This window comes from Rhinatrema bivittatum, chromosome 7, assembly GCF_901001135.1.
Source record: "Rhinatrema bivittatum chromosome 7, aRhiBiv1.1, whole genome shotgun sequence".
In the NCBI taxonomy this organism is placed as follows: Eukaryota; Metazoa; Chordata; class Amphibia; order Gymnophiona; family Rhinatrematidae; genus Rhinatrema; species Rhinatrema bivittatum.
In genome coordinates, this window is record NC_042621.1 from 129,310,531 (window position 1) to 129,336,759 (window position 26,229).

General features: G+C 45.4%; 1 protein-coding gene across 7 annotated transcripts in view; it reads right to left on the reverse strand.

Annotated features, from left to right (window-relative positions):
* MICU1 (mitochondrial calcium uptake 1) overlaps positions 1–26,229 on the reverse strand; it is a 512,953-nt gene that overhangs the window by 143,547 nt on the left and 343,177 nt on the right. The window lies entirely within an intron of this gene.

Genomic DNA, 26,229 nt, shown 5'->3' on the forward strand with positions numbered 1-26,229 from the left:
CAGAAAATTATTCAGAGCAGTTAAATCAGATGCAGATTGTGATAAATTACAGGAGGACCTTGCAAGACTGAAAGATCGGGCTGCCAAATGGCAGATGAAATTTAATGTGGACAAGTGCAAAGTGGTGCCTATAGAGAAAAATAGCCCATGCTGCAGTTATACGATGTTAAGTTCCATATTAGGAGTTACCACTCAGGAAAAAGATCTGGACGTCAAAGTGGATAATACATTGACGGGCCGATATACAGAAAAACCCGAGGGAGAGCCGGAGAGTGTCTGCTCTCCCGGCGTGCGCCCAGGCTACTCTCCTGGGCGCGCGATTCAGAAAAAAAAAAAATATGTAAATGAGGGCCCGCTGTAAAAGGAGGCACTAGGGACACTAGTGCGTCCCTAGTGCCTCCTTTTTGACAGAAGCGGCGGCGGCTGTCAGCAGGTTTGACAGCCAACGCTTAGTTTTACCGGCGTCTGTTCTCGAACCCGTTAACAGCCACGGGTTTGGAAAACGGGCGCCGGCAAAATTGAGCATCTGTCTTCCAACCCGCAGGCCGATCTTAAATTTTTATTTTTTTTTTAATTTTTTTTTTTTAATTTTTGGGGCCTCCGACTTAATATCGCTATGATATTAAGTCGGAGGGTGTACAGAAAAGGAGTTTTTTCTGCTTTTCTGTACACTTTCCTGGTGCCGGCCGAAATTAACTCCTGCCTTTGGCAGAAATTTCTGAAAGTAAAATGTGTGGCTTCGCTGCACATTCTACTTTCTGTATCGCGTGGGAATGACTAATAGGCCCATCAACATGCATTTGCATGTTGCGGGCGCTATTAGTTTCGGGGGGGTTTTCCACGTGCTATTACCCCTTACTGTATAAGGGGTAAAAATAGCGCGTCGAAAACGCGCGGCCAAACGGGGGCTAACAGTGCACTCAGCCAGCGCACTTTACTACATCGGTCGTGAAATAGTCAGCTCAATGTGCTGTGGCGGTCAAAAAAGCAAACAGAATGTTTAGAATTATTAGGAAGGGAATGGTGAATAAAAGAGAAAATGTCATAATGCCTCTGTATCACTCCTTGGTGAGACTGCACCTAGAGTACTGCGTGCAATTCTTGTTGCCACATCTCAAAAAATATATAACTGCAGTGGAGAAGGTACAGAGAAGAGTGACCAAAATAATAAAGGGGATGGAAAGACTCCCCTATGAGGAAAATCTAAAGAGGTTATGGCTTGGAGAAGAGATGGCTGAGGGGGGATATGATAGAGATCTATACAATCATGAGAGGACTAGAACGGGTAAATGTGAATTGGTTATTAACTCTTTCAGATAATAGAAGGAGTAGGGAGCAATCCATAAAGTTAGAATGTAGCACATTTAAAACAAATCGGAGAAAATTCTTTTTCACTCAACACATAGTTAAGCTCTGGAATTCGTTACTGGAGGATGTGGCTAGAGCTGGGTTTAAAAGGAGAAGAAGTCCCTAAACTGCTATTAAGTTGACTTAGGGAATAGCCACAGGTATTACTGACATTAATAGTATGGGATGTATTTAATGTTTGGGTATTTGTCAAGTAATTGTATCGCGGACTGGCCACTGTTGGAAACAGGATGCAGGGCTTGATGGACCTTTGGTCTGACTCAATACAGCAATTTCTTATGTTCTTAACAACCCTCTCCTCCCCCATAGAAATAAGCACATACATTCAGAAACAGATATAAACACACACTGTGACAGAGACATATTCACTATCACAGGGTTGAACCAGTGAAGTGACCACTTCTATCACTGGCTTCTGGGGATCCTGCTGAAATCTTCAGTATCAACTCCCACTACAGGCAGTGGAGACCAAAATGGTAATGAATTCAACAGAGCATAGGATAAATACACAGGACCTCTCAATGCAAGAGGATGGAAATGAAGCAGTGGGGTAACCTGCATGGTGTGGCGGGCAGCAGCTCATCACAAACTAGCAGTGAAATGATTGTACTGTGTGGGGTAACTTGCACAGAGCAGTAGTTACAACTCTAAACAGAAGGCACGGGGTAACCTGTACCGAGCGGCAGCTGCAATCCTGAACACCTTGCTGGGCAGACTGGAATGGGCCATTTTGGTCTTGATCTCTGGTCATTTACTATGTTAAGTAAGGTAGTTGACATTCTAAAGCTGTTTTGAAAGACATTTAATCACATGATGCCACTGAGGAACATGTCATAGAGCAGTGGTCATGCATCAGACTGTCACTTGCAGGAGACAGTGAATAAAATGAAGGACTGCCCTTACAAATGCAGAATGGCTTTCTGATTTTGTACCAGAACACGTGGATTAACAACTTTCTGCCCACAGTTCTGTTATCTTTTGCTTACAGGACCAAACACTGTAATGCCCTCCTGTGACTAAATGAGATGGATGTAGTGTAAAGCCTATTTCCAGTGCTGCTGCTCTTAGTGTTGCTGTAAAAACACCACTTAGCTTTCCCTTCCACAAGGGATGGGAATGCAACTCCAGCCACATTCTCAATCCCAGACTCAAAGCACCCACTTCACAGCACAGCACAGCACAGAAAGTAACATGCGACTGGGCTGGGGCCATCTAGGATGACTTAGAATCGGAACCGGACCGAATGCTGAAAATAAAATTCATGTAGAACACAGGACTCAGCAGAATTCTCCTCCCATATGATACTTGGGAGCACTAATGATTAACATTCCTGTGCTGGATCTGCTTTTATTTCCTTGTCTCATCGCACATTGAATTACCTCCCATTTTCTGAACACATTCATCTTCCCGTTAATCAGTGTTAAGTCTACGATGTTTTCCTATTGTTCAGCAATTAAAAGATGAGGCCTGAAAGCTTCTCAGTCGCGTATTCAGTTGAAGAGGCTCTCCTAGTAGTGTGTGTAAGTGAATGAATACAACAGTGCAAGACCTGGGGTCAAATTTAGGAATGGTCCAGAGACATGGAGGTCCATATTAAGTAAGCTGGTGAGTCAGGTAAAGTTATCTGGATAATTTTAGCTGAATATTAAGCGGTGCAAGTTTCCTGATGAATATACTCATAAAAGTTATCCAGATATGATGATCCGATGAGCGGGTGAGACATCTCAGTCCTGCTCCGAGTCTCCCCCCCCTCCATACACTAAGGCCTGTTTTGGTAGATTTCAAGACATCATGGCAGTCATATCCAGTCTGGTCACTTTACAGTAGTGCCTGGACAGTGTTTTCATTTGGGGAGGCACAGATTTGTCAGCGAAACCGCAGCGTAAAGAAAAAGTTGTAAACAAGCTGCCTGATTCCAAGATGGCCGACGGACCCCCGAGCCCGCATATCAATCCCACAAAAGACTCGATCATGTAGGACATCACTATGGCAGTGGTTCAAGCCTTGGATGTCCGTTTTCAGGCGATCCATCAGCAGATCGTGGCGGGTAATGAAACACTAGCCAAAATCAAACGCCAGGTGAAGGAAACCGCAGCAGTGGGTTGCCAGCGTGGAGACAGATATGCAATTTCTGTTGCAGGAGAAGGAAGAGCTCATAAAACAAGTTTTAGTCCTGTAATCCAAGGTAGATGATCTGGAAAACAGATCATGCAGAAATAAGCTCAGGTTTGTGGGGTTCCCAGAATCCCTATCAGATAAGGAAGTGCAGGCTGCTGACAATGTTGGGCCTAGAAAACCTGGCAGGCTGCTGCTATGCTGAAAGGGCACATAGACTGGGGTCAAGAACCCAGGGCATGGCTAGGCCCTAAATAGTGATCGCAAGGTTTCTAAACTTTATGCACAAAGTCACAATCCTTCAAGCCTGCAAGGAAACACCAGCCCTGTTACATGATGGGCATAAGATTATGATTTTTCATGATTACTCTAATGTGGTCTCTCAGAAACACAGAGAGTTTTCTTCAATCTGTGTGGACTTGTTCAACAGTCATGTGCGGTTCACATTGCAATATCCTGCAAGGCTGCAAGGCTGCGGCTGGAACATAAGTGTTGGATTCTGTGGATGCCGCTAAAAACATTTTGGACACCATGCAGAATAAATGATTGCAGTTTGTGCTCCTAGTTCTGTGAGCTAATATCTCCAGGTTTTTAAAGGTGGGAGCACCTGCCCGGGATACAAGAGGATCCCTGGAGCTCTTTTCCTGTATAGGTTTTCTTGGAAGGTTAGAATTCGTTTCAGCTGTTATATTTCTGTACTACATTCCTTATATTTGAAAGACACTTGAATGGAAATGCAAGCAATGTTGTTATGTATGTTATCTAAGTTTGGAGGGAGGTATGGGGCAGGTACTGGTATGGATATGCCATGTGGTCACTCTGCCTCCTATGTTTGGAAGCCTTTTGTTTGTAGCTATGGGGGTATTAGGGAATGGGGGAATGAAATGGGAGGGAGAGTAGGCCAGGGAAGGGTTCAGAGAGTTCAAGAAATATGACAGACTATCAGGTAAATACAAACTGGAGGCAGTTACATTTATGTTATACTCAAGGAGGGATGTGGCACACAGCGCAAAGCGTTAATCCTCTAAGCTAGGGGAGGAACAGTGCCATTGTGTTTCATTACAGGGATCCTTCTGTTATAATTATTTTCAATTGGATCAAATATGGCTGAGCGTCTCAGAGTCGCCTCCTGGAATGTAGCAGGGCTGAGGTCCCCGATAAAGCGGGCTAGGATGTTACAATCTCTCCGCAGGCAGAAGACAAAAATTGTCTGTTTACAAGAGACTCACTTGAACACTCGGGAGTCTGAAAACCTGGTGAGAGTCTGGGTGAGGAGTGTTTTTTATTCCCCTGTGGCTAACAGAAAGGGGGAGTTGCAATTTTATTGGGGGAAAAAGGTCACTTTTGAACCCATAGATACCCATAGTGATAGTGAAAGCCACTATGTGCTAGTGGTTGGGAAGCTATATGGCCAAGACGCTACTTTGTGTAGCATTTATGCCCCAAATGTGTATAATCATAAGTTCTTTGAAGAGTTAGTGAGAACTCTGGTGCTCTATGCAAGAGGCATTTTGATAGTTGCAGGAGATTTCAACTGTGTAGTGGACCTGGATGTTGACAGATCATCCCAGGTTTCCATTACAGGATTAGGGAAGAGTAAAGGAATTCCGTATGTGTGTAAATATCTACAGCTATTGGATCCCTGGTGGGTGATGCATCCCGAAGTGAAGGATTTTACACACATCTCCAGGGCTCATATAGATTACATTTTGATCCCCAAGACATGTTTTTCTAAAGTTATAAAAATGGAAATAGGGCCCTCAGAATTTTCCAATCATTCTATGATATGGGTGGATATAAGGTTAGGAGGTCCAAAGGCAAACTACTGACGTTGAGGTTTCCCTACTCATCTTGTTGGAGATGAGGAGTTTCAGGAATTTCTTAAATTCAAGTGGCGGGAATATGAACAGCATAATTCCCAACAAAAAGCCACCCCATTACTTTATTGAGAAGCAGGGAAAGCCATAATGCAGATTGAGATTACGGCGTATCAGATTTGGAAATATAAATTGTTTAATAGAAGGATAGTGGAATTAGGGAATGCTCTTCAAAAAGTGAAGGCACAGTTGATTGACCAACTGTCTACAGCCAACAAAAAGCTTTACCGAGAAACTTTATACTCGATAAATTATTAGCATCAAAAAAGAAAGAGAACCTTGTTATTCACTTTCCATAATTTGCGAATAAAGCGGGTAACTTACTAGCTAATTTAGTTAAGATTAAAAAAGGAAACAATTTTATCAAGGCCTTGAAAGATGATAAAAGGGTGAGCCAGAACTCGGCCACTGAAATCTGTAAGATTTTTCAGCCCTTCTAAGAAAAGCTTTATCTTAATGAGCTTACAGATAGGGCACCTATAGAGGAAGAATGATTCTTTCAAGGCTTACACCTGTCGACCTTGACCACTGAACAATTAAATTGGCTAAATAGGCTTTTGCATCTTCAAGGTGTCTGGGAAGGAATACACTCTAGTCCCCTTCATAAAGCCCTGGGTCTGGATGGGTTTAATGCAGACTTCTATATGATTTTAAAAGGGGAGATAGGAAATACACTGAAAAATTTCTTCACAGAGGCCCTGCGTACAGGCACGTTTCCAAAAGAAGCAAAGAAAGCTTATATCACAGTTCTTCCCAAGGGCTGCAAGGATCCCAAGTCTCCCAGCCTCTTATAGACCTATATCTCTCCTGAACTTTGACCTAAAACTCTTTGCAAAAATTCTAGCTAATAGACTTAATACAGTGCTTCCCACATTAATCTCTCATAACCAAGCAGGATTTGTGAAGGGGGCAATGGCACTATGGACAGCTATGCTACAAAGTAGACTCTCTCAGACTCAGGCCTTAGTGGTGGGGTTCGATGCCGAAAAGGCCTTTGACTGGGTGTCATGGGATTATTTGTTTTTTTGTACTGTGTAGGTATGGGTTTAAGGGTGATATACTGTGCAATATCTCACTGGTTTATCAGGATCCCTGTTCCATCGCCTTAGCAAATTAATTTATGTCTCAAGAATTTGAATTAATGCAAGGTACGAGGCAAGGGTGCCACTATCCCCACTTTTATATATTCTTTCGTTAGACCCTCTTTTATGAAAAATTGATTAAAATGTGGATATTTTGGGATTTCAACTGAGTAAAGAAAACTTTAAGGCAGCAGCATTCACTAATGATGTTCTGTTCTTTTTTTTAACTGACCCCATTAGATCATGGCAAAAGGTACTGGATTTGCAAGTTCATTTTGGTATGTTTTTGGGTTTAAAAATAAATCTTGATAAATTAGAAGCTCTAGATGTGCTGGGATCCCTGAAGTCAATCTGGCCAGGCTCCTTTCCCCTGCACTGGGTCGATACTGAGATGAAGTACCTAGGGGTAAAAAGTTTGATGGTTGGAGGAGTTTTGAAAGAGGATTTCTTTCTGGCAGAGACTGTTACCTGGGAGAGGTGTGCCCGGCCCTGAAGCAGCTGGAGGTGAGGCTGCTAGCCCCGATAATGATTCTGACTCCTCCCCCTTTGTGACATCATAGGGGGAGGCGCTGAGGCTCTAAAAACCAGCCCAGCATTTGAAATTTCTGAGGAGTTTTAAAAGAGGATTTCTTTCTGGCAGAGACTGTTACCTGGTAGAGGTGTGCCCGGCCCTGAAGCAGCTGGAGGTGAGGCTGCTAGCCCCAATAATGATTCTGACTCCTCCCCCTTTGTGACATCATAGGGGGAGGCGCTGAGGCTCTAAAAACCAGCCCAGCATTTGAAATTTCTGAGGAGTTTTAAAAGAGGATTTCTTTCTGGCAGAGACTGTTACCTGGGAGAGGTGTGCCCGGCCCCAAAGCAGCTGGAGGTGAGGCTGCTAGCCCAGATAATGATTCTGACTCCTCCCCCTTTGTGACATCATAGGGGGAGGCGCTGAGGCTCTAAAAACCAGCCCAGCATTTGAAATTTCTGAGGAGTTTTGAAAGAGGATTTCTTTCTGGCAGAGACTGTTACCTGGTAGAGGTGTGCCCGGCCCCGAAGAAGCTGGAGGTGAGGCTGCTAGCCCCGATGATGATTCTGACTCCTCCCCCTTTGTGATATCATAGGGGGGAGGCACTGAGGCTCTAATAACCAGCCCAGCGTTTGAAATTTCTGAGGAGTTTTGAAAGAGGATTTCTTTCTGGCAGAGACTGTTACCTGGGAGAGGTGTGCCCGGCCCCAAAGCAGCTGGAGGTGAGGCTGCTAGCCCCGATAATGATTCTGACTCCTCCCCCTTTGTGACATCATAGGAGAAGGCGCTGAGGCTCTAAAAACCAGCCCAGCGTTTGAAATTTCTGAGGAGTTTTGAAAGAGGATTTCTTTCTGGCAGAGACTGTTACCTGGTAGAGGTGTGCCCGGCCCCGAAGCAGCTGGAGGTGAGGCTGCTAGCCCCGATGATGATTCTGACTCCTCCCCCTTTGTGATATCATAGGGGGGAGGCAATGAGGCTCTAATAACCAGCCCAGCGTTTGAAATTTCTGAGGAGTTTTGAAAGAGGATTTCTTTCTGGCAGAGACTGTCACCTGGGAGAGGTGTGCCCGGCTCCGAAGCAGCTGGAGGTGAGGCTGCTAGCCCAGACGACGATTCTGACTCCTCCCCCTTTGTGACATCATAGGGGGGAGGCGCTGAGGCTTATAAAATCAGCCTAATTGCAGCGCAAGGTTGCCGCCGGCGCACAGCTTAGTTCAGCTTTGTTCAGCTTTGGACAGTCTTTGGTTGGATTTTATGCTGTTTCTGTAAGTACAAGGTTTTCGTTTATTACTCCTAAGGATTCAAAACTTTTTTTTTTCCTCACAATTTTGAGAGATATGTGGGGTCTGTGTTTGTAAATTTTGATTTCAATGCCTCATTCTGTTCGTAAAAGAAGGGCAAAGGAGAGGGAGGAACCCGCTTCTACCCTTGGATCCCTAATAAAAGGTCCCATGGACACTCATGTTCAGCATACTTTGAGATTGGATGTGGTGCAGGTGGAAGACGCTCTTAAAGATAATATCGTGGGCTCTCCACCAGATCTTTCTCTATCTTTATCCCCAATCTTTAGAGAATCACCAATTAATCCGGCTATATCCAGGATCCAGGTGGAAGAGGGGGCCAACCATACTGCGGAAGGCGCAGGGAATGGTTTGACCATAGCGGGACCACTTCCTCTGGAAGGGAATGGGTATATAAACCGGATGAATCCCCTTGAGGGACAAACTGTTTCACTTGAAATGGTGCAAGGAAGGGTTCAACCCAGGTTAGCAAAGGATGAAGATCTTGCCCACCTGTCTAAATTATCTGTACCACTTTTAGTAAAACCTAATGTAGTAACCTTAGATGTGATAATGGATGCAATTGTTAGTTTGCAAAATGCAATGGTTGCTCAAGTAAACTCAATAGTTGAGAAGGTGAACTATATACAAGATAAGGTGGTTAATTTGGAGAGGAATATTGAAAAAGAACATAATGAATTTGATAGTATTAAAAAAGATTTAGAAAATTGGAAAACAGTTCAAGATTTAGCAGTAAAAGAAAATCAATTGTTGCAAGATAGAAAGTTTAGAAAATGCTAATAGGAAGAGAAATTTGCGATTCATAAATTTTCCAAAGCTACCTTTCATATCCCCTAAGGAAATGTTTAAAAGATATATGCTGGAAATTTTTAAAATTCCAGAAACATCAATTCCACCTTTGGTTAAGGTTTATTATATTCCAGCTTTTAAAAAACAGGAAAAGGTAGAAGGACAGGAAGAGGCACAAATAGCTGAGGCAGATGTATTAGTGTCTAATATAAACATCTCCAAGATATTAGAGACCTCAGACAGTGAATTAGTTCAGGGGGCCACTTTATTAACCACATTTGCTTTTGAATCTGATAGAGATTGGGTATTTAGATTATTTTTCAAACATAATAAGGAAATATTTCTAACTATGAGTGTAAGAGTATACCCAGATTTTTTCTAAATCAACTCAGAAAAGGAGACAGTTTTTATTGCTGAAAGCTAAGGTACTCCAAATAGGAGCTACCTTTTTTCTAAAACACCCTTGTAAGTGTCTTATCTGTTACAAGGGTAATTCTTTTGTTTTCTTTTCCTTTCTTCAACTGATTGAATTTTTAAAGGATAAAGTAATAGTAAATTGAATTAAGGAATGAACTCCAGTGAGACCTTAAAATAGTGAATATCCCAATTAAATATAAAATAGTGCAATTGGAATTGTGATAACACTTAGTTATTTTAAGTATATAACTATTATAAGAAATGATACGAGCATTGGATCCTTTATTGTGGACTATAAATGTAAGAAGAGAATTTAATATTGAATCCTGATTTCTTAATTATTGGATTTTTGTATGTAAACTTACTGTTGTCAATCAAGATGTAATTCTTGTAAAAATGTTTTAAAATGGCATAAATAAAAAATTAAAAAAAAAAAAGTTTGATGATCATCCAGAACATATATGACAGCAACATTTTACCTCTGTAAAGCGAAAACTAAACAAATTATTAGATTGAGGATTTCTCCTTCTCTCCATATCTGGTAAGATTCAGTTGTTTAAGATGATGGAACTGCCCAGGTGGCTATACGTTTTACAAATGTTACCGGTGTGGATTAAGAGGAAGCATATTGTGGACCTGCATAGAGCATCGGGAAGTTTCTGTGGGAGAACAAAAAAAGTGTGATTATATCTCCATAAGGTGATTTTGCCACTGCACAAGGGGGAGATGGGTTGTCTTAACCTGCAGAATTATAATTTAGCCTGTTTATTAAGGCATGTGAAAGATTGGCTCTTTGGGAGAACTATTTAGTCTCCTACCCGCTTCATGCAAGAATGGTGTAAACTGTTTCAATTGGCAACCTGTTGCATGTTCCTACATCTGATTTGCCAAAGTTTGTTCAAAGTAATCCAATTCTTATCGTTTGTCGTCATGCCTGGAGGCAGCTTTGTGTAAAGCTACAGACGTCTTGGGAGGTCTCCCCTTTTCTCTATATTATTGGACATCTCAGTTCACACCGTGCATGGAGAATATGATATTTTCCCATTGGGCCCTTAAAGGTTTAACTAACTTACAGCAACTTGTGCACACAGAAAGTGGACTTGTTAAATTATACACGGATTTACTAACGGACTTTGCCTTACTGCTTAAAGAATTTTATGCATATTTACAAGTGAGATATTTTATTGAATATGATCTTTCTAAATGATCTACCTTGAGTAGTGATCAAAGGTTGGAACAGTTTTTTCTTATGGGTTCACAACAGACCATGTGTGCCTCTTTGTTGAAAGCAATTATGGACATTGACATTCACGACAATTTACAGGATTTGATATCTCTCTGGAATCAGGAACTGTATGTCCAAGTTTCGTCTAAAGTACTGAAGGCTTGCTTTGAAAATTCTACTTTGGGGGGAGAGAGAGAGGATTAGAGCAGGAGAACTGCTTCGTTTACCTTTGACTATTTGCCTTTCTTACTGACTGTCTCCTTTGCAACCGGGGGTGAGGGTGTGCCCCTGGCCCCGACGGAGAGTGTCCACTGCTGATGACATCACGGGCTGGAAGGCCTTAAAAAGAACGCCCCCAGCGCTGGTAACTCGGGGAGAGAGAGAGGATTAGAGCAGGAGAACTGCTTCGTTTACCTTTGACTATTTGCCTTTCTTACTGACTGTCTCCTTTGCAACCGGGGGTGAGGGTGTGCCCCTGGCCCCGACGGAGAGTGTCCACTGCTGATGACATCACGGGCTGGAAGGCCTTAAAAGGAACGCCCCCAGCGGCGCACAGTCGACGCCGGCTCGCTGCCGAAGCCGCGCGCGCCAAAGGGGCGCGCGGCTTAGCAGTAGTTTGTTGTTTGGAAAATTCGTTTACTTCTTAGAGGAACCTCTATAAAGTGAGTAAACAGTTTATTTTTGTGCGTATTATCCTCTCGAAACTCTCCTCTCCCTCTACACCAGGAAACAAATAAGAATACTTCCTCTTCAGAGAAGCATAAAAAAGGGATTTTGTTCGTTTCTTGTTTACCATATGCCGCATACTAAAAGAAAGGCACGGGTGAGGGAGGCTATTACCTCGTCTCCACTCCCCCTATCATCACAGCCTCAAATTGATTCCTTTTTTATGATGCAAGCCACTTCGACGCCGGTGGAGGGTGCCGCAGGGGATGCCACTATAGAGCGAAATGTGGCACCCAGGGCAGAGGTCATCTCTTTGAGTCCCAGTGCTCCTTCTACTCCTTCCCCTCCAGCAAAAAAAAATTTGATAAATGTTACTAGACCCATCTTGTTAGATGAGAGTCTTAATAACTCTATTACTGAAAAGGGGAAGGAGGACCTTGCTGTAGGGGAGAAAGAGGACTATAAGGCTGAGCTTGGAGTGATACTTCCTTCAGAGGTTCCGATTACATTAGAAACTCTTTGGATGGCAATTAAATCCCTGGAAAAGGCAATCATAAATTTAACTCAATCGACATCAGAATATCAAAAGAGACTTGTGGAATTGGAAAGTACTAATAACTTAAGCCAGAGTAAAATTGATAATACTGTAAAGCGTTTGGATAGTGTAGAGTCTTTACAATTAAATATTGTTAAAAATGAAATGGTAAATGTAAAGAAATTAGAGTATATAGAGAATACTTTGAAATACTCCAACCTAAGGGTTATAAATTTTCCTATCCAAAATTTAATATCAGCTAAAGATATGTTTACAGATTATTTACAGAATATATTAAAAATGCCCCAACAGGCAATACCAGCAATAGCTAAAATATTTTATATTACAAATAGGGGGAAAAATGAGAATCAAGCAGCAATTCCTCAAGTAGAAGAAATGAACCTGACGGAGGTATTGGAAACCTCCATGAGTACTGAGATTAGATTACGATCTACTATGTTTGTACAATTCCTATTTCAATCTGAAAGGGACACAGTGCTAAGAATGTTTTTGAGACATAGAGGGGAGAAATTTCATGGACAGCAGATTTGGATCTACCCAGATCTAGCTAGAAATACCCAATTAAGAAGAAAAGAATTTTTGAAATTTAAACCTGATATAATAGCTAGGGGCGCTAGATTTATGCTTAAATACCCATGTAGATGTGAGTTAGTATATAAAGAACATAAATATGTATTCATGGAGGTTTCGGGTCTTCAGTCTTTTTTAGATTCTCACCCCATAGATACAGCTGATGGTTAGGAGCTATTTAAGGGTAGTGGCTTAATATCTCTGAGAATAAGAGGTAGGGGGATTCATCCCCCTAATGTTTTTCTTTAGACTCTTTGTAGTTAATTTCGCTCAATTACTTATGGTTTCCTGGATTACTTTTATGACGATAGATATTGTTTAACAATGTAAGTAAGAAAAGAAATTCTTGTTTAAATTAAGATAACAATATGGATATGGTATAATGTTTGTCATTATATTTGTGAAAATTCATAAATTAAAAAAAAAAAAAAAAAGAAAATTCTACTTTGGTTTCTGAGAATGTTATACTCAGAGAGACCCAATTCAAATTTATGTGATGACTCCCGGGCATTCAAGGCCAAATTATCTATAATGGATAAATGCTTGAAGTGCCATGTTGATAAAACAACTTTGTTCCACTGCTTCTGGACTTGTGCAGCAGTTCAGCTATTTTGGAAGGACCTTTTACGCTATTTGGGGAGGCTTCTTGGTTGGTCTATTCCGATGTCTTCTCTTCTTTGTCTGTTTGACTGTATACACGTTGTCCCTTCCAGGGTCACAAACAGCAGAGAATGTTACTACAAAAGGCATTTCTTTTGGACATCCTTTTTTCTCTAGGATGGTCACAACTTATACATAGTCCCACTCATAGATTAGGTCATATGTTAGACCTTGTTTTTTTAAAAACATCTAGCTTATGATACTCTACTCATTCTCTTAAGGTCACTGGTGTTCCATGGTCTGACCATTCCTTAATTAGCTTCTCCATATCTTGGCCTAAAGATCCATGTAATCCTTTTAAGTCTCAATCACAAGTAAGGAGAAGTTTTATTTACAGTTCCAAATTTCAGGATGCTTTAATTCCACTGTTAGAATCCTTGTGTTCTTATTATTTAGATAGGTATGTTGATGAATGGACGGATCATGTTATCACCGTTCTCAACACTATTGCTCCTCTTAAGCATTTACCTCCAATGAGAAAAAAATCTCAGCCTTGGCTCACCCCTACTTTGATTTCCTTGAGGAAATCATTAAGGAAGAGTGAGCGGGACTGGTCTAAAACTCCCTCTTCAGCAAATGCATCTAATGTTAGATTCCTTTTGTCTAAATATCAAACAAACTCTCAACTCCAAAAAAGAATTTTATGCGGATAAAATTAAGCAACTAGGGAACAATTCCAAAGCGTTATTTCATTTGGTTCACAATCTTACTCGTGATCATAAAAAAAAAACCCAAAAAAAACAGTACTTCCTTCAGATTCCCTCTCAGCTTATGCCTTCTTGAAACACTTTTCGCTAAAGTTAGAGAATCTTTGGGGTAGATTTTAAAACCCCTGCGCGCGTATCTTATAAGATCTGGCAGAGCTCCTAAATGTAGGCACCTAAGTAGGTGCCTGTTTTCTGCTAAAAATTAATATTAATTTAGGATCCTGCTATTCATTTGCCTAGATTTAAGCTCCTAAATGAGGTGCTTAGTTCTGAAAATTAGTGCTAAGCTCCTAACTTTTATTTCCCCATCCTAACTCCACCTCTGTAGTCACCCACATTTTAGGCTCCTAGATTTAGGGGCTTAATGAAACTAAAATCCTAAATTTAAGACCTCAGCTCTAGTTAATCTTCAAAAGGGCCAATTTAGGAGCCTGACTACAAAAGTTAGAAGCCTAAACCCTTTGAAAATTGGCCCCTTAGTTTTACAACTAATTTGCATATTTGGCTATCCTGAATAAAGCCAGATGACGCCATCAAAAAAGAGGCCTGTATGCGGTTGATGACTGACGGAGACCCAGAAGCGGGAGTTGGGAATCGAATGCGAATAATGATGGCAAAAGCCAAGGGTACCTACCGGAGTACCCGACTGCAAAGGGGGATCCGATGCAGCAAAAAGCCCCAGAAAAAATAGCAAAAAACACCTTCAAGGGTTTGTAGCTCCACAATTGCGAAGCTACTGCACCGCGGAAAAGAAGAGACTGAAGGGGGACCTCACGCGGACACGCAGATAGCGGCAGGCTGGGCATGCTCAGTCTGCCAGTCAAAGTTTCTAGAAACTTTGACAAAAGTTTTCCATGCTTGGCTCCATCTGATGATGTCACCCACATGTGAGGACTACCATCCTATTTGTCCTAGGAGAAACAGGCCCATCTGCAGCCCTGCAGAAGTAGGTTCACAATCTCTGGACCTTATGTACTATGCATTATTCCCATAAAAAAAAAATGGGAAAATAGCTTTACTACATTGGCCCTGCTACCTGGTGTATGGGGGGGGGGGGGGGGGGGGGGGGAAGCTTAGTTTATCTAATAGGCTCCCTCCTGCTTACACTGCCCTCTTTGGAGAACTCTTTAATAAAGCTAGATATCCAGGCAATGAGCAACTGAAAAGGAGGTTAATAATGCAGCAAATGTAGAAATTACTTACCTGATAATTTCATTTTCCTTAGTGTAGACAGATGGACTCAGGACCAATGGGTATAGTGTGCTCCTGATAGCAGTTGGAGACGGAGTCAGATTTCAATCTGACGTCAGCACTACATATACCTGTGCACGAGGCTTTGCTCTCCAGTTTTCTCCTCGAAAAGCAATTATGGATATATGTGTGTTTGGATAATTTTTTTTTTTGATTAACTTGGATAACTTGATTAACTTGGATAACGGTATGATTTGCATTTTAATGTAAGAATGTCAGTATATAAAAATTATAAATAAATAAATAAAAATAAAATAACTTGAATTGGTTGACGTGGTTTCTAGCTACAGACCGCCAGGACACTCAACCGAGAAGCGCCGACACCTGGTAAATATGGGTGTCTGAACTAGAGATAAGGGGTGGCTTACCCATGCTTGTGTTGCATTCGTGGGGAGGTTCCCCCGAGGATTCTTGATTGTGAGGCAGCCAAGGCGGGGTGCTGAGTCCATTTGTCTACACTAAGGAAAATGAAATTATCAGGTAAGTAATTTCTACATTTCCTAGCGTGTAGCAGATGGACTCAGGACCAATGGGATGTAGAAAAGCTGCTCCCGAACCGGGTGGGAGGCTGCCCGAGGCCTATTTAGTACTGTCCTTCCGAATGCTGTGTCCTCCTTCGCCTGAACATCCAGGCGATAGAATCTCGAGAAGGTGTGGATGGAGGACCATGTTGCCGCCCGACAGATCTCTACAGGTGACAGCATCTTGGTTTCTGCCCAGGACACTGCCTGGGCCCTTGTGGAATGGGCCTTGACTTGTAGAGGTGGAGGCTTGCCTGCCTCTACGTAGGCCGCCTTGATTACTTCTTTGATCCAGCGGGCTATGGTTGCCTGCGAGGCCGCTTCTCCTTGCTTCTTCCCGCTATAAAGAACGAACAGGTGGTCCGTCTTTCGTACAGGTTCCGATCTTTCCAGGTATCGGCCTAGGAGGCTGCCGACATTCAGGTGGCGAAGAAGACGTGAGTCTTCCGAGTCCTTATGCTCGTCTGGAGATGGCAGCGAGATGGTTTGGTTTAGATGGAAGTAAGAAACCACCTTTGGCAGAAAGGAGGGTACCGTGCAGCTGTATGGATCCTGGCGTGAATCTGAGGAACGGCTCCCGGCATGATAGTGCTTGAAGTTCGGAGATTCGACGGGCTGAGCAGATTGCCACGAGGAACGCCGTCTTCAAGGTCAGGAGCCATAGGGACAGACCGCGAGTTGGTCTGATCGAAGCTCCCGCTAGGAAATCTAACACTAGATTGAGATTCCATAGGGGTATCGGCCACTTTAGGGATGGCCGAATGTGCTTGACCCCTTTTAAGAAGCAGGAGACGTCTGGGTGGCCGAATGTGCTTGACTCCTTTTAAGAAGCAGGGTGCCGTCCACCCTGCATCTGAAGCTGGCCAGAGCAGCCAGTTGCACCTTGATGGAGTTGAGGGACAATCCTTTGTTCACGCTGTCCTGCAGAAATTCCAGGATCATGGGGATTTTGACTGTCTGTGTAAGGATGTCACGGTCCTCACACCAGGCTTCGAATATTCTCCATACTCATATATATGTTAAGGAAGTGGAGAACTTGCGCGCTCGGAGCAGCGTTTTAATCACTGGTCCTGAGTATCCACTCTTTTTCAGGCGAGACCTCTCAATGGCCAGACCGTAAGCAAGAATCTCGTTAGGTCTTCGTGGAGGATCGGTCCTTGCTGGAGTAGGTCCCTGTGTGGAGGTAGATGTAGAGGGTTTCCCGCCAGAAGTCTTCGCATGTCTTCTTGGCCATTCCGGGGCCACTAGAAGTACCAGCCCTCTGTGAGTTCTATCTTGCGGATGATTCCACCCAGTAGTGGCCATGGAGGGAAGGTGTACAGTAGGTCCCCCCTGTGGCCAGGTCTGGATGAGGGTGTCTATTCCCTGGGACAGCAGTTCCTGGTCTTCGGCTGAAGAACTTGGGAACCTGGGTGTTGGACCCGGTTGCCAGAAGATCCATGGCTGGGGTTCCCTTGTGGTTTACTATCCGCTGGAAGGCTGCTGTAGACAATGTCCATTCCCCTGGATCCAGACACTCTCTGCTGAGGTAGTCTGCAGTGACGTTGTCTTTTCCCGCAATGTGGGCGGCTGATATCCCCTGTAGGTTTGATTCTGCCCACGTCATTAGGGGCTCTATTTCCAGGAACACCTGCTGGCTTCTGGTTCCCCCTGGCGGTTGATGTAGGCCACTGTTGTGGCGTTGTCCGACATGACAGACTGATTTGCCCCAGAGTCTGTGGCTGAACCGTAAGCAGGCTAGTCTGACTGCTTGGGCTTCCAGTCGGTTTATGTTCCATGCAGACTCTTCTTTGTCCCATTGCCCTTGAGCCGTTAGCTCCTGGCAGTGGGCTCCCCATCCCTGCAGGCTCGCATCCATGGTGAGTAAGGTACATTCTGGAGGGGATAGGCTTGTTCCCTCGCTCAGATGGTCTTCTTGTAGCCACCATTGTAGTAGGTTTCTGAAACTTCGCCGGGGGGCGGAGTAGTTCTGAGACATCGGGTTCCACCGTGACAGTAGGGAATGTTGTAGGGGCCGCATGTGGGCCCTTGCCCACCAGACGACTTCTATGGTTGATGCCATGAGTCCGAGGACTTGGAGATAGTCCCATGCCGTGAGGAGAGTGGAGTTAAACAATGCTCGTAGTTGTTCCATCAATCTCCTTCTCCTTGTAGGGGGAAGGGTGACTTTGTTCCATTTGGTGTCAAACCGGACTCCCAGGTACTCTAGGGATTGGGAGGGCTGCAGATGGCTCTTGGGTGTGTTGATAACCCACCCGAGGTTCTGCAGTAGTTCCATGACTCTGGTGGTTGCTTGATGGGCTTTCCTCTGGCGATTTTGCTCTGATCAGCCAATCGGCCAGGTATGGATGCACGAGGATCCCTTCTTTCCTCAGTGTCGCCACTACTACCACCATGATCTTGGTGAACATTCGGGGAGCTGTAGCTAGCCTGAACGGTAGGGCCTGGAACTGGTAGTGATGGCCCAATATCACGAAGAGTAGGAATCGCTGATGGAGGCGATGGATCGGTATATGGAGATAGGCTTCTGACAGATCCAGGTTGGTCAGGAATTCTCCCGGTTGCACCGCCTTTATGACCGAACGCAGGGTTTCCATGCGGAAGCGGGGTACCTTCAGGTAGCGATTGACGGTCTTGAGGTCCAGTATGGGCCGGAATGTTCCCTCTTTCTTGGGCACAATGAAGTAGATGGAATAGTGCCCAGAATTTTGTTGGTGCATGGGCACCGGTGTTATTGCCTTTAGAGCGAGTAGTTTTGATAGTGTGGTTTCCATTGCCTTCCTCTTGGAGCGGTCAAGGCACGGAGAAATCACAAACTTGTCCGGGGGGATGCTGTGGAAGTCCAGGTAGTATCTCTCTTGGATGATGGATAGGAACCAATTGTCCGACATTATTTCGACCCATCTTTGGTAGAAAAGGGCAAGCTTGCCCCCTATGATCTCTTCCTGTAGATGGGTCTGCTGATTCTCATTGCGTGTTGCAGCTGGGGCCTGGTCTCGAGCCGGCTCCTCTTTTGTTGTGTCTGTTCCGAAAGGACTGGCCCTTGCTGGCGGGGCGGGGGGCTTGGTAAGTGTTTTTGTGTGGTCTATAATGCTAGGATCCTCTGCTGTTGGGTGCCCGGGGAGAGGGGTGTTGGTTCCTCTTGTTCCTGTCCTCTGGTAGACGGGGTACTGGGGACTCACCCCATTTGTTGGCAGGTCGCTACCAAATAGGAGTGTTCCTCTAAAGGGCATTCTCGTGAGCCTCAGAGGTCGCGTCGGCTGACCAGCTTCGGAGCCAGAGCTGTCTTCTGGCTGCCATTATGGACGAGAGGCTCCTGGCTGAGGTGCATACCAGGTCTGAGGTCGCATCCGTGAGGAATGATATTGCTGGGTCTAATGCCTCGATTGGCATAGTTGCGTCCCTGGCCATAGCCAGGTAGGCGCGTGATACCACGGTGCAGCAGGCAGCAATCTGTAAAGTCCTGCCATCTGCCATTGGCATCCTTGAGTGAAGCTCCACCCTCGACTGGTATGGTAGTGCACTTTGTGGTGGCGCAGACCAGGGCGTCGACCTTAGGAAATCTCAGTTCCTTCTTCGCGGGGTCCAAGGGGTAGAGAGCTTCTAGAGCTCGACCTCCCTTAAAGGTGGCCTCTGGAGCGTCCCATTCCAGGTCGATCAGTTGTTGTTCGGCCTGTAGCGTAGAGAAATGGTGTGAGGTCTGGCAGAGCCCGGCCAGGAAGGGGCTCACCTTGGACTCTGCTGTGTTGCATGTATCCGGGATGGTCAATGCCTTCAGACTCGTGGCTACGAGATCTGATAATTCGTCTTTTGGGAAGAAGCGCATCATGGTGCGATACAGTTCCGTTCCTGGAGTAAGTTCCCCCTCTTTCAGGTATTCTGATTCCTCCTCCAAATCATCTGTGTTCCCTAAGGGGAGGTATTTGCCCAAGGGACGCTCATCTGGTGGAGGCAGAGAGGGGCCTGGGAGGTTCTGGACCACTGGAGGGGTTGTGGTTGTGCCACTGGTGGCCCTGTCTGTGCGTGGATGTAGGATTGCAGCTCAGCGAAGAATCCCACCCAGGTGAAGTTGCCTGGGACCGCATTGGGTCCAATGGCGCTCCCCAAGGGCCCCCACTGTGAAGGGGCCGAGTCAGGAATAGAGAGGTCCGGGGTAGTCTCGCTGGTGGATCCGGAGTCCTCTACAGGCTGAGGGGGGCCTTGTCTCGGCTCACCCCGAGCTTCTTCGCATAGCAGACACAGGACGGAGGTCACCTAGGGCTGCGCCGCTCTCAGGTGGCATGCCGGGCAGAGGACTGGACCTTTAGCTGTCTTGGACTGCGGTGCCATGATTTGTGCGTGTATCCTGTACAGGTGCACATGCCGGGAGGCCCGGTTATGCGTTCCGGGTGCGCCTACGTTATGCGCGTAGGAGCTGAAGATGCGCGCGTGGCTGTGAGCGTGGGCCTAGTTGTGTGCTTGGCACCCCTGGGCGTGCCACTGTGCGCACGGCGTAGATGTGTGCACTGCTATGCGCACAAGTACTTTGTGCGCCCGGCTGGCCACTGTACGCACGGCTGAGTTGTGTGGATGACACGGCGACCGGGGGGGGGGGGCGCCAGCAACCACGCATAAGATGGCAGCCCCCCCAGGGGGTCTCCACGTGGGAGTACCCTCTTGCCAGATTGGAGTCTAGTCCGGATGGGGCTGCTCAACCTGAATGTACAGACGCCAGAGGGACGATCTGTGCGGCTGTCCGAGCCTCGGAGACCGGAAGAGAAAGTTTTCTACCTTACCTTGTCTCGGTGCTTCCCGGTCCTCTGCCGGGCGGTCTCAGGCTGTGGGGGGGAAGGGAACTACCTTCACCGCCGCGCTCAGTTCTGCAGCCGGGTTGGCTACCAGACCTAGGCTGCCTCTCAGCCACTCCCTTTCCCGGGGGCTAAGTCCAAGCCGGGTCCGAGGCTTACTTCTGAGGGATCTCGGAAATCATCTCAGGAAATCTCGACTGGGGAGGGACCCTTAGGTATCACCACAGGAGAACGGGGCTCGTTTTGGATGTAAGGTTTTCTTTGTTTCTTCTTTAAATTTGGAATTTGGTTTTCTAACGCTGTGCAAGCGTGTGTGAAGTCCCGAACTGCTATGGAGACGGAAAAAACTGGAGCACAAAGCCTCATGCAAGGGTATATGTAGTGCTGACATCAGATTGAAATCTGACTCCGTCTCCAACTACTATCAGGAGCACACTATACCCATTGGTCCTGAGTCCATCTGCTACACGCTAGGAAAAGGAAGATTTAGTCTATTCTTATTCCTCTCTGCTATGAATAAATACTCTTCCTTAGTTCTCAACCTCGTGACCTACACACACCTTGCCCAAGCCTCAATCAGCAGCTTATATTCAAGGCACTCCCACCACCCCCATCCCCTGTGGGAGTTCATGAGTCGATTCTGTAGCATGGATTAGAAATTCTGTGTGGCAGTCCTGTGGTACATTTATCTAAATTTACATACCAATGTACTGTATATATAATTTTTTTTCCTATGGAAAATGTATCAATTAAAAAAACACATAGTAACATAGTACTGGCAGAGCAGGCAGGCTGTCCAGGAAGGAAACTAGCTTCTGGCTCTGGTGCTTGCCAGCTGTCTGAACTTCTTCTCATCCTTCACAGTCTATGACTCTATGTCACTCTCTGCACCTGAGCTGGGGTTTTCTGTCTCCGATCACCTGGCCACACCTAGTCTTCTCCCTTCTCGATAGCAGGGAGGGCTGGTCTGCTTCTGGCCCCCTTTCGCTTTCAAGGATGCCTCAGCACAGGTTTCAGGGGCACCCTCCAGACATGCTCTCTGGGTTTTCTCCCAGGGTTTGTGCCTCCTGCTTATACTTCCCAGCTGATAAATATGCATAAGCTTATGTATAATCACATTGCGAGTAAAGGATCTTTGCTGCATTGCAGGTCTTTTTCCCCCTTCCCCATTACTTCAGGGGGGCCCCTGCCACATTGCAGGTCTTCTTCCTGTTATGGTTAAGCAGTGTTTGGGTGGATCCTTGGGTACTGCGGCAGATGACCACACCCACGGGGAAGAGCCCGTGAGGAGCCACAGTACTGGGCTAGACTCAGAACGCACAAACACACAGGCCGATACAGTAAAGTCTGCGAGAGAGTGCACTGGCCACTCACTGGTGCGCACAATTCAGTATTTAAATTAGGTCCGGCAGTCGATCCGGGTAAAAGGAGGCGCCAGGGACACTAGCGTGTCCCTAGCGCCTCCTTTTTGACAGGAGCGGCGGCTGTCAGCGGGTTTGACAGCCGACGCTCAATTTTGCCGGCGTCGGTTCTCAAGCCCGCTGACAGCCACGGGCTCGGAAACCGGACGCCGGCAAAATTGAGCATCCGGTTTTCGGCCCGACAGCCGCAGGCCGAATTCAAATTTTTTTTTTTTTTTTTTTTACTCTTCGGGACCTCCGACTTAATATCGCTATGATATTAAGTCGGAGGGTGCACAGAAAAGCAGTTTTTACTGCTTTTCTGTGTACTTTCCCGGTGCCGGAAGAAATTAGCGCCGACCTTTGGGTCGGCGCTAATTTCTGAAAGTAAAATGTGCGGCTTGGCTGCACATTTTACTTTCTGTATCCTGCGCGCATACCTAATAGGGCCATCAACATGCATTTGCATGTTGAGGGCGCTATTAGGTGCCGCAGGTTGGATGCGCGTTTTCCTCCCCTTACTGAATAAGGGGTAAGGGAAAACGCGCGTCCAATAGCAGGCTAACAGTGCGCTCCGTCGGAGCACACTGTACTGTATCGGCCTGAAAGTTAGTTCTTTATTATACAGCTTGAAGAGTACCACCAGAGGTGGCAGTAGTGAGGCAGTCTTGTAGTAGCAGTCTCAGGGATCTCGGCAGAGGGAGCCCTTCTCAGCCCGTTGGTATAGTGAGGTTCCGAAGCAGGTTTCCCAGCAAGGTAGTACTGTGGATGAGATAGACTGAGAGTTAGAATACTCACTAGATGTTTGCTGCAGATATGTGATTCCACCAGGTTGAAGAAGATAGTGCAGGCACCGAGGCAGGGAGAGCAAGCCCTTGAGGAGCGAGTACCTGTTCCCTGTAAGGTACCTGAAATAAAGCAGAGGGCCCCCAAGGAGCGGGTACCCAGATTAGCAGTTACCCCGAAGGGAAGAGAGAGAGCTTCCAGCGGCAGCACGGAAGCGGCAGAGTAGCGTAGACAGGAACGGATTTGAGTCCTTGCTAACTCAATGAGCTAGCAAATTAGAATAGGTAATATACCCGGATGGCGTGACATCAGCAAAGGGGAACGCCCCCGAGGTTTGCTCCAAGTTTGGAATAAAGATGTGGGTGGCGCGCGCGCGCACCCTAGTAGGTACCTGGGAGGAACATGGTGGGAAGCTGCACCATAGCCATTCCGGGGTCGCCGGAGAGGTTGGCTTGTAGACGCGGCGGTAGCCATCTTTCCTAGATAAGTGGGAGGAGCAGTGAACAAGGTGAGAAAAACGGGGTGAAGCCGTCTAGAACTGACGGACGCAAAACTTCCCCCTCCCCATTTCTTTAGGGGGGAGAATTGCCACATCTGTATGCTAAGCTGTCTGCCAGAGTCAGTATTTTTCTCCATCTCTGACTGCCCCCCTCTCTTCCTTCCAAGGGTGGGGGTCTTTATGACCTCTGCACTCTGCTTTGGCCGAACCATGACACTTGCTTAGTATCTTAAGTCATTGTCTCATGTACAGCCATGTACATGCCTGTCAGAATTTGGCCTGTACATGGCTATTATAATTCATAATTGGTGCATCAGTAGTAAACATGAGATATCTCCCTATAGTCCCACCCTTGTAGTTTCTTTTCAATGGAAAAGGTTTGATATTCGTGCATCATTAAAACCTTTCAGGTATCCAAAAATCTGTATCATATTTCCCCAGGACCTCCTCTCTTCCAGGGGATACATATTTAGATCCTTCAGCCTCTCCTCATAAGTCTTCTGATACTGATCCCGCACCATTTTGGTTGCATTTCTCTGGACCGCCTCCATCCTGTCTCCATCCTTTTTGCGATAAGGGCTTCAGAACTGAACACAGTACTCCAGGTAAGGTCTCACCAAGGGTCTGTACTAGGGCATTATCACCTCCTTTTTCTTACTGGTTATTCCTCTCTCTACGCAGACCAGCATTCTTCTGACTTTAGCTATCGCCTTTTGTCATATTGCTTTGCCGCCTTCAGATTGCCAGACACTATCACCAAAAGGTCCATCTCTTGGCCTGTGCACATCAATCTTTCACCCCTCCCCCCCAATTACATACAGCTCTTTTGAATTACTGCAACCCAGATGCAAAACTCTGCACTTCTTGGCACTGAATCACAGCTGCCAAATCTTCAACCACTCTTCAAGCTTTCTTAAATCACTTTTCATTCTCTCTACTATTTCAGGCATGCCCACTCTGTCGCAGATCTTATCACCCACAAATACACAAACTTTACCTTCTATCCCTTCTACAATGTCGCTCACAAAGATATTGAACAGAGCTGGCATTCCACTTAACACAGTTTTCTCTTCAGAGTAGGTTCCTTTTACCATAACCTGTTGTCGCCTGTCAGTCAGGTAATCCACTGCACCACCTTGGCACCAACTCCCAAGCTTCTCATTTTATTCACAAGCCTTCTATGCGAGACCGTATCAAAAGCTTTGCTGAAATCCAAGAAAATCACATTGCGCACTCTTCCTTGATCCAATTATCTAGCCACCCAAACAAAAAATCTATCAGGTTTGTCTGATAGGACTTTTCCCTGGTGATCTATGCTGCCTTGGATCTAGAAATTTAGAATTGTAGATAGTTCACTATTCTTTCTTTCAGCAGAGTCGCCATTAATTTTCCCATCACAGAGGAGAGACTAATCGGACTGTAATTTCCAGCCTCCTTTCTGCTACCACCATTCTTCTCCAATCATGCAGCACCACTCCCATTTCCAGGAATCTATTTAACAGCTCTTTCAGCAGACCCGCCAGCACATCTCTGAGCTCCCATAGTATCTTGGAATATACCTCATCCAGCCCAATGGCCTTGTCCACTTTCCTTTAGAATATTTTAAATGTTCCTTTAAAAAAAAAAAAAAAAATTTTCCTACTTAAGTCTGAATTTGTTTTTGTTTTACATTTTTTAATTTCCTTGTTTCTTCCATTTTCTTTCATCTTTTTCCCCACTTTCTCCTAATCTCAAAAATGTTACTTTTTCTCTTAATTGTCCCTATTCCCCAAGTCTCCTCTTTTTCTTCCTTTGATCTTTAATTGCTCATTTCCTTCTCATCTTAGCCCTCCTTTTCCATCTTCACTGTAATCTTTCACCTTCCAATTCATTTCCCCTTTCAGATGTCTTCTCTAATCCCATCTCACCCTACCTTCTCTTCTCTCTCCTCTCCGTCTTTCACCCCTTACATCTCTCACTCCCTTCCCTCTACATTCTATTATTTTTTCCTCTATTCTACTTTCACTCTTCTATCTTGGGCCCCCCCCGCCCCCCCATCTATCATGAGTGATGTGGTACAGATAAAGGGAACAATTATTTATTCATTCAAATAGTATCCGGACTAGGGACTACTCCATGAAACTGATAGCAGATATAAAATAAATTGGAGAAAACAATTTTTCACTCAACTCACAATTAAGCTATGGAATTTTTAGTCAGAGGATGTAGTTAAGAAATCTAACATAGCGCAGTTTAAAAAGGGTTTGGACAAGTTCCTGGAAAAAAGATTCATGAACAATTACTAGCCAGGCAGACTTGGGGAAAGCCACTGCTTATCCCTGGGAATGGGCAACAAGATATGGATTTGCCAGGTGCTTCCTGGAGATCAGGATTACCCATTGTCGGAAACATGATGCTGGGCTCAACTGATCCTTGGTTTGACCTAGCATGGTATCTCTTTAGGTTCTCCCTCATCATCCCTAAGACTAACGTCATCCTACATGGTCACAGTAGTGGGGTCCTTCGATGTTGCAGAAAGCCAGGAGAGTCCCCCTCCAATGACATGGCCAGCTGCATGGGAAGGACTATACACAAGCTTACTTCCAACACTGTCACTGGCACAACAGATAGAAGCTGCAATGCTAGGCTGGGGAGAGGAGGATTATACTGGTGCCATGGGTGGCCGGCTGGACACCTTCCCATCTTACCCACTCCTTCTGACAGCCCTAGTCATCTCTCCACTTCCCCTTCCCCACTACTCTTATGATCACACTCCTGGCCTTTACAGTTAACATGGCACTTACTGGAACTTTGTTCTTGCTATTGATAGTGAGAACAATTATTGGTGCTGCCTAGTGCATGGGAACCCCACAGTGCTTGGGGAGGAAGGGTAGAAAAAAATACAGCTGCAGTGTATACAACAACTTAGTTTAAATAAAGCAGGAGTTGAAGTCCAACAGTGGAAAAGGAGATGTAATGGGAGATGGGTAGAAAAAAAGGTGTGATGACAGGGGAAAAGCAAGAGGTGCAGCCGCAGAAAAGGAGGGAGAGAGAGTCCAGTGGACTGGGGAAAGATGACTCTTAGAGGTCTCAGATAGCATCAAATAAGAGAAGACAGCAGCAAGGCCACTGGTTTCCAGAGATTCCACAGGAAGCAGCAAAC